Source organism: Pistacia vera, unplaced genomic scaffold, assembly GCF_008641045.1.
Source record: "Pistacia vera cultivar Batoury unplaced genomic scaffold, PisVer_v2 Contig936, whole genome shotgun sequence".
Lineage (NCBI taxonomy): Eukaryota > Viridiplantae > Streptophyta > Magnoliopsida > Sapindales > Anacardiaceae > Pistacia > Pistacia vera.
The window spans coordinates 100,233-112,859 of NW_022196819.1; the positions used below are offsets into that span (position 1 = coordinate 100,233).

The window sequence follows — 12,627 nt, forward strand, 5'->3', positions numbered from 1 at the left end:
ATGTCCATTTTGGCCTAAAACACAAAATGTAAAGAATTAAGTCGCAATTCAGGCAAAAATGAACTAAGAAGTATCTACAATCCGGCCAAAAAACCTAATAAAAACAGTATAATTCTCAGATTATCAGGGGCTTATGAAACCAAATATTTTTTTCTTCTAGTATGATAGTTTTTTGTAAATTTAAAGAACCGAGTAGGTTTTCCTTTAAATTTTCAGTTTGTTCGTCCTTTAACCTTAACTTTTTTCCTTAGATATTAAGCTAACAAACTCTTTGTTTCTTTGTAGAAAACAAAACGACTAAGTTGTCAACGCTAGCTGATCGCAACTGCATCGAAGCATTTGGTAGACTGCCCGACCAGAGTCGTGACACAAAGCCGCTCATGACAATTGCAAATCTTTGGAAGTACAGATTTTTTCCTACTGATGCATACTTGGATGGTTCGGGTCGTAAGTATTTCTTAAACAGAAAAATTCAAGTCTTTTTAACAAAAGTAGACTTTTTTTGTTGATGTGTTCGTATGCCATGTAGCAGCCATGCAACCGAAGAAGACAAAGACGTTGAAGAAGTCTACGGGATTGACATTCCCTAGACTAAGTCTGACGGAAACAACTAGAGCGACCCCCAGCGATGTCCTTGTGATAGGGACACAGGCAAGATTCTGCGAAACGACATGAAAAAGCTCCTAATCTGCTGCTGCTCATCCGATGAGGAAGAAAACCATGGCCTCAAGGACGAAGAAGAGAAAAAATAATACCCACTGAAGAATCTGAATTTGAGTTAGGAGGCTTCAGGATAATGCCTGATAATCCGTGGATTATACCGTTTTTATTAGACTTTTTAGTCGGATTTCAGGTACTTTCTAGTTCATTTTGACCTGAATTGTTGCTTAATTCTTTACATTTTATGTTTTAGGTTAAAATAGACATTTTGAGCTAATAAAGACAGAATTGGAAGTTCTGGACTCAGAAGTAAGCGGATCTCAGACGTTGGGAGAGTTCTGAAGCAGGGTGAAGCACTATGAAGCTTGTTCTCAAGGGAGAGCACTGAAGATCGAAGAATCAAGCGAAGATGCAAGCAAAGGGGCAATTCTATAAATTCAGAAATTGTCAGGAAGCTTCGCCGCGGCGAAGGTTGTTCTTCGCCATGGTGAAGTGTGCCAGTCATGCACCAAGTTTGCTTCTTTCTTTGCCGCGGAGAGAATTCTTCTTCGCCGTGGCGATGGTTGTAATTTCCAGTTTTGTAAAACGCACAATTTAACTTCTGCATGTTTTTCTGAGGAATTTAGGGCGAGGTATAAATGAAAACATTTAGCCTTTTTGTAGGAGTCTTCGAATAGGGTTAGAGCAGCTTGTTACATTTCCTTAGAGTTCATTTTGAGTAATTTGGAGGTTGAACAAGGGTTAAGATTCGATTTCGAACCAGGGGATTCATCATTTGGGGAGATTTCTTCTCTTTTATTTTATTTTCATTATGTTGAACTTTAATATTTTAGTTTCTTTCATTTGTGTTGTTGATTTAGCCATGAACTAACCCATTTTAGGGTTTTGATTGTAGTTCGGATTTTAATGGGTTAAGTTATTGATTATTTTCTTTTCATATGATTGTGCTTTGATTGTGTGTTTATTCTGCAATTACTGGTTTTATGTGATGAACATGATGAGATTGAGAAATGAATCATGTTAGGCTTCTTGGGTAATCACCATTGTAGTATTGGATGCTAGAGATAGATTCAAAAATCAATGAAATCATTTTAGGATTCTTGTGCTTAATGAGCTTAGAATTATTAACTTTCAATTTGTTGGGTGCGGAAGGTTAATAGGGAAGAGTAGGAAACATAGCCTGAGAAGGTATGTTTGACACTTTAGAGAGTTCGATTTACAATCAATGCATGTGAATATGATTTTAACTTGATTCTTGAGGTTTAACCCATAAAGTCCGAATGAAGTCAAAACCCTACCCGTTTGTTTGAATTGATTTTATCCCGTTTAAATCTTGCTTTCATAGTCTAAGTTTAGTTTAGTAAGATTTTGTTTTAATCATAGTTTAAATTACTCCTTTTTATCCAAAAAGAATTCGATTGCTTCAACTTGAGAACGTTAGGAAACTTAATGCTTAGCAACAATCCTTGTGGGAACGATACTCACTCATCATTATATTACTTGTGCGATTAGTATACTTGCTACATTTGCATGTTGTAGGAAACACGCATCAAGTTTTTGGCGCCGTTGCCGGGGACTGAGTTTTAAGTTAACATTGAGTTTTTCTATAGTTAGCTAGATTGAGATTTTAATTTTTGTTTTAATTTTTCAGTTAGTTTGTGATCTCACTTTCTTTTGTTGATTCTATGCAGTTTATGCGAAGAACGAGACGTCAGCCAGTGGTTCCTATTGATCTTGAGATTGAGAGAACCGCCAGACGACTTAACAGAGAGAAAAGAGAAAGAGAGAATTTAGTGGTTGAAACAGAAGAGATAGTTGTTGAAATGGAAGAACCAGAGAATAGGACACTAAGGGAATTCTCAGTTCCTACGGTTAATGGCAGTGGGTCGAGTATTACTAGGCCTACAGTGCAAGCCAACAACTTCGAGATCAAGCTGGCAATCATTCAGATGATCCAGCAATCGATAAGGTTTAATGGTGATTTGAAGGAAGATCCGAATCAGCATATCGCAAATTTCTTGGAAATGTGTGACACTTTCAAATGTAACAGAGTATCAGATGACACCATTAGACTGAGGTTATTCCCATTCTCATTGGGGGATAAAGCAAAAGGGTGGTTAATGGCACTACCACCGGGAACTATCACAACTTAGAATGATCTAGCACAGAAGTTCCTTACCAAGTTCTTCCTTCCAGCTAAATCAGCAAAACTAAGAAATGATATCACATCATTTCTACAAGATGAGTCCGAGTCATTGTATGAGGCTTGGGAGAGGTACAAGGAGCTAATGAGAAAATGCCCACACCATGGGTTGCCAGTTTGGCTTCAAGTCCAAACTTTCTACAATGGACTGATGGGTAATGTGCAAACCATGGTGGATGCAGCATCGGGAGGAGCTTTGCAGAATAAGACACCAGAGGAGGCTTATGAGTTGCTTGAGGTGTTAGCAAGCAATAACTATCAAAGACCAAATGAGAGAGCAATACCAAGAAAATCTTCGGGTCTTCATGAAGTTGATGCCTTCACAACCATCTCAGCCCAACTCACAGCACTTCAGAAACAGTTGGGAAGTATGCAGGTAAACTCTGTACAAGTACCTCAACTAACTTGTGATTTTTGTGTAGGAAGCCATGTGAGCAGCGAGTGTCAAATGGGGAACACATTTGCTTCGTCATCTTCATCATCGGAGCAAGTAAACTACTTAGCAGGAAATCAGAGACAACCAAAAAACCGGTAATCCAACACATACAACCCGGGGTGGAGAAATCATCCAAATCTGGCTTGAGGAAATCAGAACCAGCAAAATAATCAATGGAACCAGAGGACAGTTCCAAATAACCAACAAGGGGTGAATAATCAACCGGGAGATCCAAGAGTGACAAAGTTGGAGGACATGTTTGAAAAATTCATGCAGGAGACCACGAGTTTCATGAATGAGACGAGGATAAATTTTAGAAATCAAGGGGCGTCCATTCGGAATCTTGAGGTACAAATGGGCCAATTGGCCGAGAAGCTAAATGATAGATCATAGGGGTCTTTGCCAAGCAACACAGTGACTAACCCATGTGAGCAAGCAAACGCCATAAATTTGAGGAATGGGACAGTTTTGGAAGAAGTTGAGCAAGCAAAAAAGGAAGATTCTGAAGAGGAAGTGGATGAAGAGATCATTGTTGAGGTAAAACCAAGCGGTTTAGAGGAAGAGAACAAGAAGAAGGAGGAAAGGCAAAAGAAGAAGGAGAAATTGTCACTGTTAGTAAACGGTCCCGTATACGCAGCGGAAACAAAAATTATAATATAACAGGATCGTTTACATGAGCCAAGATCAAGGGTATGATTTTACAATTTATATTAAATAAAATCTGCATAAATATTCAACATGAGTTTAAAGAAAACAAACGCACGTTGGAGGCTCCTCCAAATTTGTCTTTAAACGTTTTGCTACCGATCCAAGTGTAGGATCGAACCTGCGTAGTCCACACGAAGACAATCCTCAAAGAACAAAGAGGGATTTGCTAGATCCTCTTTGATCAAGATTAAGAAGAAAACAAAATCATTGAATTTAGGCCATAGGTGTTACTGCCGTGGGAAAGCAAAATGGGGCTGCTGTGTTTTTTGTTTTTACAAAGAAAAATCCTTAATTAAAATCACACCCTTTTCCTTTTATATTAAAAAAACAATTTGCCCTAATCCCATACGGATAGGCTTGGGCTCCAACCCAAACGCCCCATGTTGCGAAACACTCCCAATTTGATTTATTTTATTTTCCATCATTATCTCAATTAAAATCAATTAATATATATATTTAAATGTGTAATATATATATTATATTAACATTTATATAATGATAATATATTTAATATGTCCGAACACACATTTAAACGTAATTTCACTTATTATTTTTTCTAACAAATTAAATAAGGCTACTACCTCACAAATTTAATTGCACTATGAAATTACCAAAATACCCTTTCGCCTTAAAAGCCGAAGACGCCCTTCTTTCTTCTTGGATCTTAAATTATCTTCTAGTGTGTGACCCATAGGCTCCTCATCATATCGGCAGTGTTTATCGTGATTAACACCAATTAATCGTCTCACTAATACACAGACCAGATTGGCCCCTAGCAAGGCATCATGGCCACCCATAGATTCGGATTCAGCAAAGTAGCTACATGTCAACGATATGGTACCGTGCAATTTGATCTTTTCATCATACATTATCTCGACGAGACGAAGGCATAGAAATAGTGTCAACCTTCGGTTACTCTCGATATTATTTATTAAGTTTCTGACCAATAACCCGTATTATAATGGATAGAGCAACAACTCAATCCCACTATGGCCACAGTTTTTAGTGTCATTGCCCTATACTGAATTGGCCGTGAGATAACTTTCTCCCATACCCGGGTGATGAATCCTTTGTCAATCCACCATAGTCTTGATACACTCCTTGATGCAGCCAATCACCACCGTATTGACAGCTCTAAAGAACTGCGTTAGGCTAGTGTCAAACTCACCCAATCGGTGCACAGGCACTCCGGTGATCTCAAGTCTAAGGATCACATGCACCACCATTCATTAGAGGATTTTTTCCATAGACACTGGGGTTCCATCCATATGGAATCCTCTGGTGGGTCATTCCAGTGAACTTGCTGCGGTGTAATCGCCTACAGCAAACACCCATGTGTTGCACCAGTTTGTCACCAAACAACCTTGACAAGTGAGATCAGTCACTGCCTTTCGACAGGGTTGTTCAACACTATGATAGCCTTACGCGTATTATCTGTGCCCTTATTTCAAAATAATACTGGGGCTACGGACGTTTCTAGAATGCCACCATATGCTCAAAGGGTTCTCACTATCAAGATTTGAAACACTTGATACCCTCGTCACGGCTCTACCATTCTAAGGACATAATCAATACATATTGCATATAATGATTTACGCGATATAGAATAAAATGCCTTTATTGATTAATGAACTATAAAGAGTCAATTCTACAATAATTGATTGGCTCTAGGGCATCTACTCTACACATCTCCCACTTGTACTATAGCCAATCATTCATGTATTTAATACCAAATGATCTCAAGTGCTTGTCATGCTTCTGCTGCACAGAGGCTTTATTATTGGATCTACAGATTGTCGTCAGTATGCACTTTACAATCTGCACTCTTTCCTCTCAACTATCTCTCTGATGGATGGAACGTCTGAGTATGTGTCTGGATTTCTGATGAGACCGTGGTTCCCTGGCTTGAGCAATTGCTCCATTGTTGTCACAATAGTGTCTATAGGATCAACATCGTAGGAACCACACCAAGTTCAGTATGAACTTCTTAATCCAGACGTCCTCCTTGGCCGCATCCGACAATGCAATATACTCAGCCTCCATTATAAATCCGCTACATGGCTTTGCTTGGAGCTTTTCCAACTCACTACACCCCCATTGAGACAAAATACAAACCCTGATTGCGATCGATAATCATCTTTGTCCGTTTGGAAACTAGCATCACTGTATCCTTTTACAGTGAGCTCATCTTCCCCTCCATAAACCAAGAAATATCCTTAGTCCTCTTCAGGTACTTAAGAATATTCTGACAGCCTCCAGTGACGCTCACCTGGATCCGATTGATATCTACACAAGTGCTCAAAGCACATGAGACATCATCCGAGTACATAGCATGACATACATGATGGATCCAATTGCTGATGCTATTGGATCTTCTCATCCCTCTCTCATCTTGTGTTTTAGGACACAATTCCTTAGAGAGATAAACACACATGTGACATCGAAAGAAATCCCTTCTTGGATTCTTCCATACTGAATCTTTTCAGACTTTGTCATATATGTACTCTGACTTAAGCCAAGCAACCTACGCGATCTATCACGATAAATCTTTATACCAAGGATGTAGGCTGCTTCCCCTAAGTCCTTCATGGAGAAACTTGGATAACCAATCTTTACCGACTGCAAGTTCGGTATATCATCCCGATCAGAATTATGTCATTGACATACAATACTAGGAATGCTATGCGCTCCCACTCACTTTCTTGTAAACACAGGGCTCATCTTCGTCTTCATAAACCAAATTCTTTTACGGCTTCATCAAAACAATGTTCCAGCTCCTTGAAGCTTGCTTGATCCATAAATGGATCTCTAACTTGCATCCCTTATTGGTTTGACTATCAAGACGAACCATCAGGTTGTGTCATGTACACATCCTCCTCAAGGTTTCCATTCAGGAACAGTTTTGACATCATTTGCCAAATCTCATAGTCGATATGCAGCAATTGCAAGCATCATCTGGATTTAATCATGGCAACCGGCGAAAAGGTTTCTTCATAGTCATGCCATGAATTTGTTTGAAACCTTTGGCAACCACCATGCTTTATAAGTAGGCACTTGCCATCCATGTCAGTCTTCTCTTGAAGACCCTTACACCCTATGGGTTTACCCCTTCAGTGGTTCCACCAGAGACCACACTTGGTTTGGTACATGGAGTCCATCTCAGATTTCATGGCTTCAGCCATTCAACATAATCTGGATCCGATATAGCATCTTCGTAGGTTCTGGATTCATCGTCTTGGTAGACCATACGTCACCATGTTGGAGTCACGAGATGGTTCACTTGATCCACAAGTTGTGGAGTAACCTCCTCATGATGCTCAACCACTTCCTGTGCATCATCCCGTCCTTCGTCCAGTATATCTATGGTTCTAGAACTTCATCAAGTTCTACTTTTCTCCCACTAGTATTTCTTGAAAATATTCCTTTTCTAGGAAGACACAGTTCGCAGCAAAATTTTGCCTTTCTGGGTGGTAGAAATAGTATCCTTTGGTCTCCTTGGATCCCCACAATATACATTTACAGGATTTTTGGCCCACTTGTTCGAAGTCAATTCTTACAACTATCGCAACCCCAAATCCTTAGATAAGACAAGTTGGGCTTTCGCCCACTCCAAGCTCTATAGAGTCTTATCTAGATTTGACGCACAGTTCAAAAGTGAGTCGCATTTCTAGGGCATAACCCCAGAACGATGCGGTAAATCACTAAAACTCATCATGGACCTAACATGTCAAGTAAGGTCCTATTCCTCCTTTCTGACACTCCATTGTGTTGGGTGTATAAGGGTGATTTGTGATACCATCCCACATTCCTCCAGTCCTCTGAAACCTGAGCTTAAGATTCACCTCCTCGATCCGACGAAGAGCTTTAATACTTTTGCCCAACATTTCTGTACTCATTCTGAATTCCTTGAATTTATCAAGGCTTCAGATTTATGTCTCATAAGGTAGACTAACCATATCTATGAAATCATCAGTAAATGTGATAAGTATGAATATCCACCTCTGGCTTCAACTGTTAGTGGACCAATACATCACTATGGATGATGCCTAACTTCAGTAGCCCTTTCACCTTGTCGTGAAAGGAACTTGGTCATCTTGCCTAAAGGCATGACTCCATACCTCAATGACTGAAAGTCAAAAGGGTCCAAAACTCCATCCCTTTGAAGTTTTGCAATGCGGGTCTTATACATGACACAATCTCACGTGCCAGAGATATGCTTGTTTGGATCGCTATGTTTAGCTCTCTTGGTTTCAATATTGAGAATATCTTTATTGTTTAAATCAAGAACTATAATCCATTATATACCCTTGCATTCAAATAGAATACCATTCAAACTAAAGGACAAATCCATTAGATATCTCAAAATGATACCCTATTTATCAAGCGGATACTGAATAATATTTCTAGAATAGGTACTGATAACATTATAGTTCCAATAAAAGCCCGAGGCAAAGATAAACAATAAGTCCCTACAGCCAATGCACCACATGTGCTCCATTTCCAACTGGGTCCACCTTCCCTTGGCGGCACTCTACTCTGCCTTAGCCCTGCACATCAGTACAAATGTGAGTACCACATCCTGTGTCAATGCCTAAGTGTTGAGGAGAGAAGTTAATCTCAATATAAAAATACCTGAAGTCTAGCCTCTGACTTCTTCTTGCTTGCGAGGAAACCTTGAGTGTTTCCTCCAATGGCTAGGCTTGCCACAAAAGAAGAGACTACCTTCCCTTCCCATGCCACTTCAGGCCCAAGACATCCTGTCCTTTCGGCTTGGGCTTGGCTTGGTTGCTTGGCTGCTTGGCTCCTTCCTACCCTTGCCGTACCTTTGCTTTACTGCAGCAACCAGAAAACAGGCTTGGACTTTTTCAGTCCTGCTTGCAGTCCTCAACATGTTCAGAAGTCTACAGGGTTTTCTCCATCGTGTTCTATTGAAATTCTTATGAACGAGCATAAGAGTCAGACAGATTGAGAATTAATCCATTTGTAATTTGCATCCAAGCCACATCCCAAAGTCTCACCTCTCTATGTGCTCGATCATCTTGAGCAACATGAGGACAACTTGGGCTCCCTAGTCGACGACTCCCAAACAGTCTTTGACACCTTGTACCTCTCATGTCGACATTTGTTTCTAAAGCTCCTTGAGATGTAGATAATGGAAACATCCTATTCTCATGCTCTTTTGCAGCATAGGTTTCATCAATGCTAATAAGCATTGTACCGCTATCAGCATCATCAAGGACTTTTGATAAGTATCTTAACTTCCTGAGTGGCATCGGATCAAGCTCAGCCATGTATGGCTTTTCAGGATAACTTTCTTTTTTGACTGAGTTAAATCCAAGATTACCATACCAGTCTAAGAAATTGGATCCACCAACCTGTTTTCTTTCTGATTATCGTAGGTTCATAATGCTCATTTTGGTGAATCTACAATTCAGAAAAGATAAAGTTAATATAAGTTCATTTTTTTATATATGGTCTTTTATTAACGATGCTCCCACTATTTTACTCAAGCCAATAGCCCTCACTATTAACTCGGAAAGCCCGTTGACTTTCCTAGTGACCAAGATCCCATCTCCATTTCAAACCTTCGCTTTGGGAACAAGCCAAAATGAGTTGATTAGATAGGCCAACAAACTTAATCCACACCATTATACTCCCCTATCACCCTCAAATGAGAAAGCCAACAAGCCAATCACAAATCCAGGCTCCAACCATTCCTCAGTGTGATTCTCATATCATAGAGTGGACACTACATGTCACCACTACACATAATATGTGTACTGCTCTACTATGCCTATGAGCGTTTATCAACCTTCCTTCGAACAAGCAAAACCGTCATTTTAAGTCAACCCATCACCATTAAGGAAAACTCCAATGTTTTTAACCTCCCACTGGTAGAAGTGTACCCTTCTTTGGCGAACAAGGTTTCGACGACAGTGGTTTGATTAAAACCATGGTGGAAGGCTTACGTGACTTAATATATTATTGAGGGTTTTTATTTAATGTCTCATCAGATTATTATCTTTGTTAGAATGACATTGTTTGGCATGTTATTCAACATTCAACCTTAGCATGCATTCTAAACAAAAATAAACATGCGTACATGGCCCAACTAAAACCGATTTCCTCGAGCCTAGAGGAATCGTGGGTCACCTAGGGGTACTGTAATAAACATCTTGAGTCTTCAAGTGTGGCTGCCTTGACCTTTGCTCCGTCTTCAAGTACATTACAAAAAATATCATTCTAAATTTACAATAAAATAATTATACAAATTCTTTACATTAATAAATTTAGAAGCCTCGATTTACATTCGAGGGGAATGAGATGAGAAGAGAATGTACACCGAGAAGAGGAAAAAGGCAGAACACGCAGGCCTTGTTTAATAAATTATACAACCATACATACCCAAAATATTTTAAAACATTCACCCTTAGGTCTAAGGCTCATGTACCGGGCACCATGCAATATAAAAACAAGTACATAGCATACATTTAAAAAACAATCAATTTTGAAATTTGTGGGTTAATTACAATTTACACCCTAACAATTTATATATCTGCATTTGGTCCAAAAGTTTTGAAACTTTATATTTTAGCCCCTACACACTCGGAAGTGCACTTGCTGCTGTGATGAGTTAGATCGCTGCAGCGTGTGTTGATTACTTGACATTCATGCTCAACGTACGTTTGCCGCAGCGATTTCGTACGACATTCGTCCTAAGGACTATCGCTGCGGCGATGGGTTATATCGCCGCGGTGAGCGCTGTTTTTATACAGCGCTCGTCCAGAGGACGATTGCCACGGCGATGCTTTATATCGCCGCGACGATCGCTGGTTTCGTCACCAGCGCCAGCGTGAACAACGCTCGCTGCGGCGATGAATTATATCATCGCGGCGAGCGTACACAGATCTGTAGCTTTGGATCTGTTCATACAGTAATTATATACACTCAAATGAATTTTCAATCAATCAAACATACTAATTTCAACCAAAAATCCATCATGCATTAAACCAAACTTGCAGTTCATCAACAAATTAAATTAATTGATTAATCAATTTCTTAAAACATGATTTAAGGCAGATTTTATAAGGCAACATTATATCATCCAATACATGTTATCAACCATCCAAATAAAAATTGTAAAATTTGGCACCCTAGGCTCTGATACCATTGTTAGTAAATGATCCCATATACGTAGCGGAAAAAAAAAATATATATAATACAAGGATCGTTTACATGAGCTAAGATCAAGGGTATAGTTTTACAATTTATATTAAAGTAAAATTTGCACAAAAAGGTTAATCATGAGTTAAGAGAATCATACGCATGTTTGGAGGCTCCACCACGTTTTTGCTACCGACCTAAGCGTAGGATCAAACTGACGTAGTCCACACGAAGACAATCACAAAGAACTAAGGAGGGATTTGCTAGATCCTCCTTAGCTTTAAGATCAAGAAGAAAAATCAATGAAATTGACTTTTAGGCAAAATGAATTCTGTCGTGGGAGAGTGTTTAAGGGGCTGCTGTGTTTGTGCTTTTTCAAAGAAAAATAAACTAATGAAAATCTCACACATTTTTACAAATGACATTTTTCTTTTATAGTAAAATTTTAATGCCCTATTCCCATATGGAATAGGCTTGGGTTCCAACCTAAACACCCCATGTTACCAAACACTCCCAATTAGATATTTTATTTTTATTTCATCATTATCTCAATTAAAATCAATTAATATATATTTAATTTATATATTAACATTTAACAATAATGATGATTTAATTAAATATATGCGAACACATATTTAAACGTAATTTCACTTAATTAATTTTTTTTCTAATTAAATAAAGGCTACGACCCTCAGCAAATTTAATTGCACTGTGAAATTACCAAAATACCCTTTTACCTTAAAAAGACGAAAACGTCCTTCCTTCTTCTTGGATCTTAAATTATCTTCTATGTGTGTGACCCATAGGCTCCTCATCATACTAGTAGTGTATAGTATCGCGATTAACACCAATTAATCGTCTCACTGTACACAGACCAAGATTGGCCCCTAGCAAGGCATCATGGCCACCCGATAGATTCGAATTCATCAAAGTAGCTACCTGTCATCGATATGGTTACCGTACAGTTCAATCCTTTCATCATACGTTATCTCGACGAAACGAAGGCATAGAAATAGTGTCAACCTTCGGTTACTCTCGATATTATGTATTCAGTTTCTTGACCAATGACCTGTATTATAATCCGGATAGAGCAACAACTCAATCCCACTGTGGCCACAGTTTTAGTGTCATTGTCATATACTGAATTGCTCCGTGAGATAATTTCTCCCATACCCGGGAGTGATGAATCCTCTGTCAATCCACCATAGTCTTGATACACTCCTTAATGCAGCCAATCACCATCGTATTGACAGCTCTGAATAGAATTGTGTTAGGCTAGTGTCAAACTGCACCAATCGGTGCACAAGGCGCTCCGGTGATCTCAAGTCTAAGGATCACATGCATCACCATTCGTTAGAGGATTTATTCTATAGACACTGGGGTTACCATCCATATGGAATCCTTTGGTAGGTTAGTCCAGTGAACTTGTTGCGGTAAAATCGCCTACAGCAAGCAC

The 12,627-nt window shown here is 39.1% G+C and overlaps 1 non-coding gene across 1 annotated transcript; it reads right to left on the bottom strand.

The window, feature by feature from the left end:
* Positions 1-2,867: 2,867 nt before the first annotated feature.
* LOC116120473 lies at positions 2,868-2,974 on the bottom strand. The gene has a single exon (XR_004126551.1). It is a non-coding gene; the product is annotated as a small nucleolar RNA R71 (small nucleolar RNA).
* Between the last annotated feature and the right edge of the window lie 9,653 nt (positions 2,975-12,627).